The sequence below is a fragment of the Pundamilia nyererei genome, unplaced genomic scaffold (genome assembly GCF_000239375.1).
Source record: "Pundamilia nyererei isolate P.nyererei 1_Seehausen unplaced genomic scaffold, PunNye1.0 scaffold00056, whole genome shotgun sequence".
Lineage (NCBI taxonomy): Eukaryota > Metazoa > Chordata > Actinopteri > Cichliformes > Cichlidae > Pundamilia > Pundamilia nyererei.
This window is the reverse complement of record NW_005187457.1, coordinates 1,101,727-1,109,792: the sequence shown is the minus strand read 5'-3', so window position 1 is coordinate 1,109,792 and position 8,066 is coordinate 1,101,727.

The following is an 8,066-nucleotide window of genomic DNA, read 5'->3' as shown; positions in this document are numbered from 1 at the left end:
TAGATGGATGGTAAACATGTTACTGGTGTTGGTCACTTAGAGGATCAATAAACACTGACGTCAACACTGACAGTTGCATTTAGCAGGTAAAGAACAACATTAGCATTCATTTGGAGAAATTTCCAATATGTGTTGTGTGTTAAAGTCAAACATTCACTCCATTAAGGAAATATGTAGACCAAGATGTGCCATTAGATTCAATAGTTGGTTATTATACCATTTGCTGGTAGGCAAATTTTAAAACTTTAAAAAGAATAAAGAGCAAAAAAAAACAAAACAAAACACATTAAACTATCAGCAAGCAGTTTCACATACTATAAAATAGAAAACAAAGAATACTGGTTTGTAGTGAGTTTTACTGGCACCAAGATTCTTGAGAATGTGTCGCCACAAAATAATAAAAATCTCTACACTTAAGATAAATAGAGACACGAGAGAGAAACTAATATGGAAGGAATCAGAAACATAAACACATCTGCGTAAGGAAAAGTCAGAGTCGAAAGCTATCTGATTTTTAAAGATGAATTTGGGACTGGCTTCTTTTGACAAATTCCAAAACAAACCTTTCCCTTGTGTGACATTTAGGTAACAATTTTAAACTGACAACCCCATGTCACCATTACATTTATTTGGAATGTATACATGCAAATATTTATGCACTTTCTCAGATTTCTAGTTCTGGGCTGTCTACTTTTGTTTGCATTAGTGAACACTAGAGTGTTTTTGGCAGTATTCAGGCTCCTGCTCCTCTTTCTTGAAGCTTACAGAGACTAAGCGAGGTGCATGCATCAAGAAATCCTGACTGATAGCATGCGACAGCTCAGTCATTTCAGAAAATGTGTATAGTTACTCTCACACTGCATAGCCTTTGCCTAGTTTTGTTGAAAAAAAAAAATCAAGTGAATGTTTGACCAAATTTCAAAGATGACCGCATGCGCTGCATATGGTAACACAGTAAAAGAAATTCTTTTAGTCAAATTTACATCGGTCATGTTTATTCTCTTAAGGTTCTTTTAAAAGATAACTTTCAAGTATATTTTAGTTGTAATATAGTGATGTTGCATAAAGCAAATGCAAAAACAGTATATCTTATAATAAATAATAACTATGAACATTTCATCCAACATTGCTGCACAGTCTTCTGTAGCAGGTGCAGTGTGAGCATTTTATAATTCATAATTCCTTCTATTTAGACTTAATATAATTAGTTTAATTGACGTTTATTTATACAAGGACACCTCAAATTAGTAAGGAAGCACCAATCATAAGAGAACCTCCTATAAACAAGCAGTTGGTGACAGTGGGAAGGAAAAACTCCCTTTTAAAAGGAAAAGACCTCAGGCAGAACCAGAACCATTTCATGTTAGAATCACATTATAATAATGATTCACAATAGTCCCGCCTATAAGTAACAACAACGTTTAAATGCAGAGCCTACCAGAGTTTTGTTGCTGGCCATATCTTTTGGATGTTTAGCCATCTTTTACGTTAATGTGGCATATCACAAACAAAACCACACACTGTACTCAATGGCCTTCACAGTCAGCGAATCTCAATCCAATAGAGCACTTTTTGGGATGTGGTGGAACGGGAGACTCACATCATGCGTGTACAGCTGACAAACATGCAGCAACTATGTGATGCTGTCATGCTAATATGGATCCAAATCTCTGAGGAATGTTTCATTCACTTTGTGCTGCTTGCTACAAGGAAGTAAAGTAATTCTGAAGACAACCCAGTACTAGCCAGGTGTACTTACTAAAGTGGCCAGTGTATTCGTGTGTATGTGTGCGCGAAAGTGTGTGTTTGCATATTTGCACAGCTGTGTGTGTTTATACCAACCAATGCATGTATGTGCCTACGCATGCTCAACATGAAAGTTTGTGCTCGTGTGTGTGAGAGAGAGCCAGAAAGAGAGAGTGTGGGTGGGATACGTTTTGACAAAGTTCCCCATTTTTCAGAAATAATCACTTGTTCCCGTTACAGCGACAGAGTCGTATCACTCCGGGCTGCTGAGAAGGCAAAGCCAGAAAAAAACTGCTTCTCTCTTTCTTTCTGCCTGTCTCTCTCTGTCTCTTTCTCCCGGTGCATCCGACCCTTGTCCTTGTGGCTGCTAACGAGGGGGTGTGGTTGTCACTGGAGGCGTTGAGGCTAAATTACCATATTAATTAGCTCATCTTTTGACCGACAAACACAGAACTGAAATGTCACCACACTCATAGGGGCCATAGGAAACACAATTAGGGAAGTCATTATTGTTTTAGTAATACCCCTGTTTCTCAGTTCATTTCCTACATTCTTTATTCCTCCAATTCTTCGTTTCCTGGTCATATTCTCCCACTCCTATCTTTGTAGTTTGACCCTTACAGCCCTTTCTACTTCTATGAATTGCAAAGCTCATATAGGAAGCATGTAGGATGGAGTTAGTCATCAAGTGTTTATGTCTGTTGCAAACCTGCTACTCGGGCCATCACACCGAGCTAACAAGGCTCAGGAACAGCAGCAAGGTTTCACTTCTGCATATTAATGACAACAGCTACACATGCACGCATATAGTGATTTCACTTTTGACAAGCAGTGTGTTGCCACTGAACCATGACCTATTTTTGACCATCCTTGCATCAAGACAACATTATTCTGCAGGTATGCACACACAGCCCATAACGCTTTTGACCATAGCACTAATTACGCTTTAATATAATTCCCATTTCACTGCATTTCATTTTAGGCCAGCAATATAATAATTATATACAATTTCCTGTCTTTACATTTGCAAAAAAAGTAATATTGTGGACAACCTTTGATAGTTGATCATAAAACCAGTTAATCATAAACCTTGCTTGATTTGTGACAACTACCAGTTTGTCCTTAAACTGTGTCATATATACTGTAAATTCAAACATTTTGACATGAACCAACATGAATTTTCACCTCTTGTCAGTTGTACACTGTGTGACTGCTTGTCTTTATTTAACTTAAACAACCATAATATGTAATAGTGCATGCATACGTGGAAGACATGTAACATCGCACACTGTAAAATATCTTGTAGAAAAAATCAAACAAAATCAAAAACAAACAAAAAGAAAACAGTTTTAGGGAGCCCAGCTTCCAGTCTTTTAGCAAATACAAATATTGTATCTTTGATATATGCAAGTATTTAGAAATGCTCTTTTCTACCTCTGACCTGTGTGGCTGCTACTTTTACTTGTGACTCTGGCATGCGTGCTGAAATACCACTGATCCTTCACCTTGATATTCATATTTGGTTAAAGTCACAGGAAGTCAAATCTGGAGAATGGGGTACGTGGTGAACCAAGATTCATCACGTACCGTGGCGATCGTGGCTCAAGAGTTGGGAGTTCGCCTTGTAATTGGAAGGTTGCCGGTTCGAGCCCTGGCTTGGACAGTCTCGGTCGTTGTGTCCTTGGGCAAGACATTTCACCTGTTGCCTACTGGTGGTGGTCAGAGGGCCCGGTGGCGCCAGTGTCCGGCAGCCTCGCCTCTGTCAGTGCGCCCCAGGGTGGCTACAATGTAGCTTGCCATCACCAGTGTGTGAATGCGTGTGTGGATGACTGGCTATGTAAAGCGCTTTGGGGTCCTTAGGGACTTGTAAAGCGCTATATAAATACAGGCCATTTACCAACATTGCATTAGTATGCCCAAAAATCTCCTTTTGTTTTCAATGCACTGTGCTGGCACATGACAGCATTCTGGCACACAACGTTAGTTCAGACTGTTTCTGCTGAATAATCTCCCTCCGATACCTCAGGATGTTAGAGAAGACATAGCCTACATCCTTATCATGCACAGCCCATGAATGCTGTACCAAAAAAATCATGCATAGTTCCAGCTCCCATCTCCATCAATGGTTCTTCATATTAAATTCAGGTCAGTGGATGTTTGCTCTCTTCACAGGCTTGAGGACCCTGGTGACATATAAGACACAGTGTGTGTAAGAGTGTAAGTGGTCAGAGCATAGCAATCAAAAAATATCAGCCACACTGCAGTTCATTTGGACATGCTAGAAAGGATGAACCTGGTTTATATGCTTTTTTGAATCCATATTAAAAGCTTTTGGGTTTCCCCATTGAAACCATCTGACGAGTCAGTTAAACCTGCCTGTTAGGCCCGGAGATCTTCCTGTGTAGATCTGACTCTGGCCCACTGCCTTTCCATTCTTCTGTGCTATCACAACACACTTATCATGTCGAGACCAAATGTGTTATCCAGATATCAGCACCCTCACATGTTTTGAAGTTAAAGCTAACCTTGGTGCTTCCTATGCATGCCTCTACAATCTTGTGTGCATGCATGTATGACGGCACCTTTTTGGTATTTGTATAGGAGAAGGAGATCCAGTAGATGTCGGGCAGGAAATAGTTTGTCTCCTGCTCTAATCTTACGCAGCCAGACCTCTGAGTCATTAAGCTAATGGAGTAATTTAGACACAGAGGTTGGTTTGTAAAAGGGTGGAGGCACAATCAAACTATACAACAGAGAGTTTGCTCAACAAGAGGATGTTTTTCTGCTAGCAAGCTAAGCAATCAGATTTGATCGTTCTGATTTCTACTTATTAGTTAGATTAAATGAGCTCTTTTAATTTACCCACTTTCTTTTTCTTTAATCAGAATAGTGGCTTTCTTACAGTTGAAATGTGTGAGCTTGTATGCTTATAGGAGTATGTATATCAAACCTGTAAGGTACAGCTTTTTTCAGGATTTGTGATGTGGGTCACTTTAAATGTCACACTTCAGCTATGAAATTATTAGGCATTCAACACTGTGTATGATCCTCTATATCCACTCATGTATAATGTCATCTGTTTATGGCAGAGTGTGCTCTGGTTCTCCTCGGGGGGCCTTCACTTAAGCTCACCACAAGAAGAAGTGGGTCAGTCCCTCTGTGGTGAGGCGTAAGAGTCAAGCGGTTACAGGTCTATGCAAAACAGGGACCGGGAGGAGCAGAAGCCTCAGTAAATCAAAGGCGGTACGGCATGTAACATTTAAGGCATCCGTTAGAAACATACAGCGTGTGTGCAGCATATATGCTGTGTGGTGTCTATGTGGGTGGATTGAGCAGCGAGCTAATCAGATGTGTTATGTGTATCGGGTGAAAGCGTGGATGCTCACGGAATATGTGAGAAATCTGTCTTTGACCTCGAGTCACACTTTCATACTGCAGCATTTGATGACTTGTCATGTGGCTCGCTTTAGACATGTTGTGAAGGACAAGCCAAGGGGCTGGGAGAGAATGAACCTTTTAGAGGATCAAACCGTGATGTGTCAAACTGAGAAAATGTGCATGAAGCAAAAACAAGATCATTGTTGTTGCTTTGTTAATTTATAGTGGATTATTTATATTTCTAAATACATCCACACTTAAAGGCGCTCAACAGAACTTCCGGGAAACCAGTAATATTAATGAGACATGTAGCTGTTGAGTTAACTACAGTCAGCTTTCTTTTGGTTGCATTTGCATGTAGCATGGTGATGCAGATGCTATAGTAATGCATTGTTACGTATGTCATGTATTTTGCTCATTCCCCGACATATGATGACAAAGTTGACTTAGATGCGGCAAAGCTACTAATGTTGGCTGCAAGAAAAAGTGTTCATTCTGCAACCAGTTGGGGACTTGCTGGAGATTATCTAGACATTTAGCTGCACTAAAGGTTAGTTTCACTACAGCTCAGAGAGTAAAATGGCGGGCGTTTGCAAACAAGTGAGGATCTGTCATGCAAACTACAGGTGACTAAGACAATCCGACCAAAGCAATTACAAGGAGGTTTTAGAGTTCAGGGGTCGCTTAGTTGACTAATCCCTACCCTTGCTATTGTTATTAATTAATTAGCTCTTAAAATAATTTTACAAAATAGCTAACTAGCACTTCTACTTGGCAAGGATTTTGCGAATTATAATGTTAGCATGACAGACAGCTTAGCTAAACTGCATGAATCTCATGATAATTCCCATTAAATTACGGACTAGATCAATCTAAAGATTTGGGATTAGTCTATTATTTGCTACATAAGATTGCTTGCAAATTGTTTTGTTAGTTGACAACCTAGTATTAGCTAATGGTGGTCAGGAGAGAGGCAGCTCAGGGTCAGTTTTGATTCCCAAAAGCAAACAAAGAATCAAATGCCCTGCTGAGATTCTTCAACAACCTTAGCAAACACTATTCTGTTGAGTTTGCAGTCTCACATGCAAGTTTGAAATCTAATTAAATACAACATGATGTTAATTTTATAAATTATGGCCTCCTAACGGGGCTACATTGGTCACTTGCTATGTCACTCTGTTTCCTAGTCAATGTCAATGTCAGGTTTTAGATGGTTCAGTCAGGCACTCAGTTTTACAGTGTACATCATCAACAGGCATTCATCTTTTACATACAGTCTATTGTTACAAAAATTTCACACAACGGTAATAAAAAGGTGCTTAATACCTGATGAATCATGCAATAAGAATTTTGAAATATAGAATAGCATAATAGTCCATATACTGCCTTTGCTTATTGTCTACGTGCATACTTTTTCTTCCAGTTTTTTTATGGTTACTGGATTGAGAATGAGTTTCACATGCACTAAATACTAAGCAAATTTGATACCCCAGTTCTGTTAAGTTCTGAGTTATGGCTCTCACTTTGATTTTGTTTGTATAGAGGGGGTGTTCCTCTTTTCTTTTCTTCTTTCCTCTCCAAACCTAATAGAAGATGCTGTTAGAAGTCCTCTCTCATGGGAAGAATGCGACAGATCCCACATTGTTCATTGTTGTTTGCCTCTTTTTTGAAAGAAATGCAGAAAAAAAACTTCACAATGGTGTGGGCAGGGATGGGGAAAAATGGAATTACAAAGATCACATTTTCATCTTCTTTGATCTTGTGTGTTAAGAGAAGGTTTTGGTGAGTTGGTGTATGCATGTGAGGGGGGTGACAATGTTTGTATGAGTGTGTCATGACAGAGAGTGGGGGGTGGAGGAGAGGGGATAAAAGCAAAGTATAAGAGAGAAAGGGACAGTGAAAGGAAGAAATTTATGGAGGAGGGGGTATAGGGATGTGTAGGCCTAGCTGTCCTTGAGGGTTTGAAATGCATGAAGAGAGGAGTTGCTCCATGCAGCGAGAGTGGGCTGTTTATTTACTGCAAAGAAGCTGTCTCCCTCCAGGGCTTTCCAGAGGAGCATGTCCCCATCACTACCTCAGCTCAGCTCCTGTACCTACCCTCCAGCTAAACATCCCAGTTAAGCTCCACCTAGCCAAAAAAGACAGCATAAAGAGAAAAAGAGAGAAAAACAGAGAGTCACTCTCCTCCCATAGCCCTTGGCCATGTTCTTTTCTACCCCCGTCTGGAGCTGAAAATGGGGGAAACCACGCAGCGCCTCTGCCTTGGCACCGAGGAAAACAAGCAGACTCCTAATGCCAAAGAAGTGCTTATTAAATCCCAGGCAGCCTTGCAATTGTGCTGTGCAGCCAGTCAAAATAAGAAATTGTTTGTTGTTGGTTTATTCACCCTGCCTCCCTCTTATTCCACATGCTTTCTTAACCTCCTCCGAATAAGCCCGGACTTTCTGTTTTCTCTATTTCGTCCTCCCCCTCCCTACTTTCATCTTTCTGTTTGTGAGAAATGATGTGTGGCTGAGGCAAAAACATGGGACATGACAGCCAAGCAGTGAAAACATGCAGATGTGACAGTATGAGAGGGCCACTGGAGGGCAGAAAGAAGGAGAGAGTATTAGGGAGAGAAAATGACAAGCACAAACATAAAATCAGATAGAACTGAGATGAGACATTGCAAACAAAAAAATGCAGGAGGGAAAGGGAGAGAGTCAGAGGGATGAAATATTTGAACTAGTGAAGGGGATTGTTAGTGTGGAGAGAAGGAAAGGGAAAGGGTTGGGGTACACTGTGAACAGCAGATTGTGGGGGCGCATGTTGTCGAGGTGGCCCAGGTCCCTGGTGCCCTCCTGTTTCATGGCTCTCACAGGCTGTCAGTGAAAACAGCCCAGCCATGTAGACAGCTGTGCTCAGGAGGCTGCGGGGGCGAGAGGAGAGGACCTTTGTTTTCC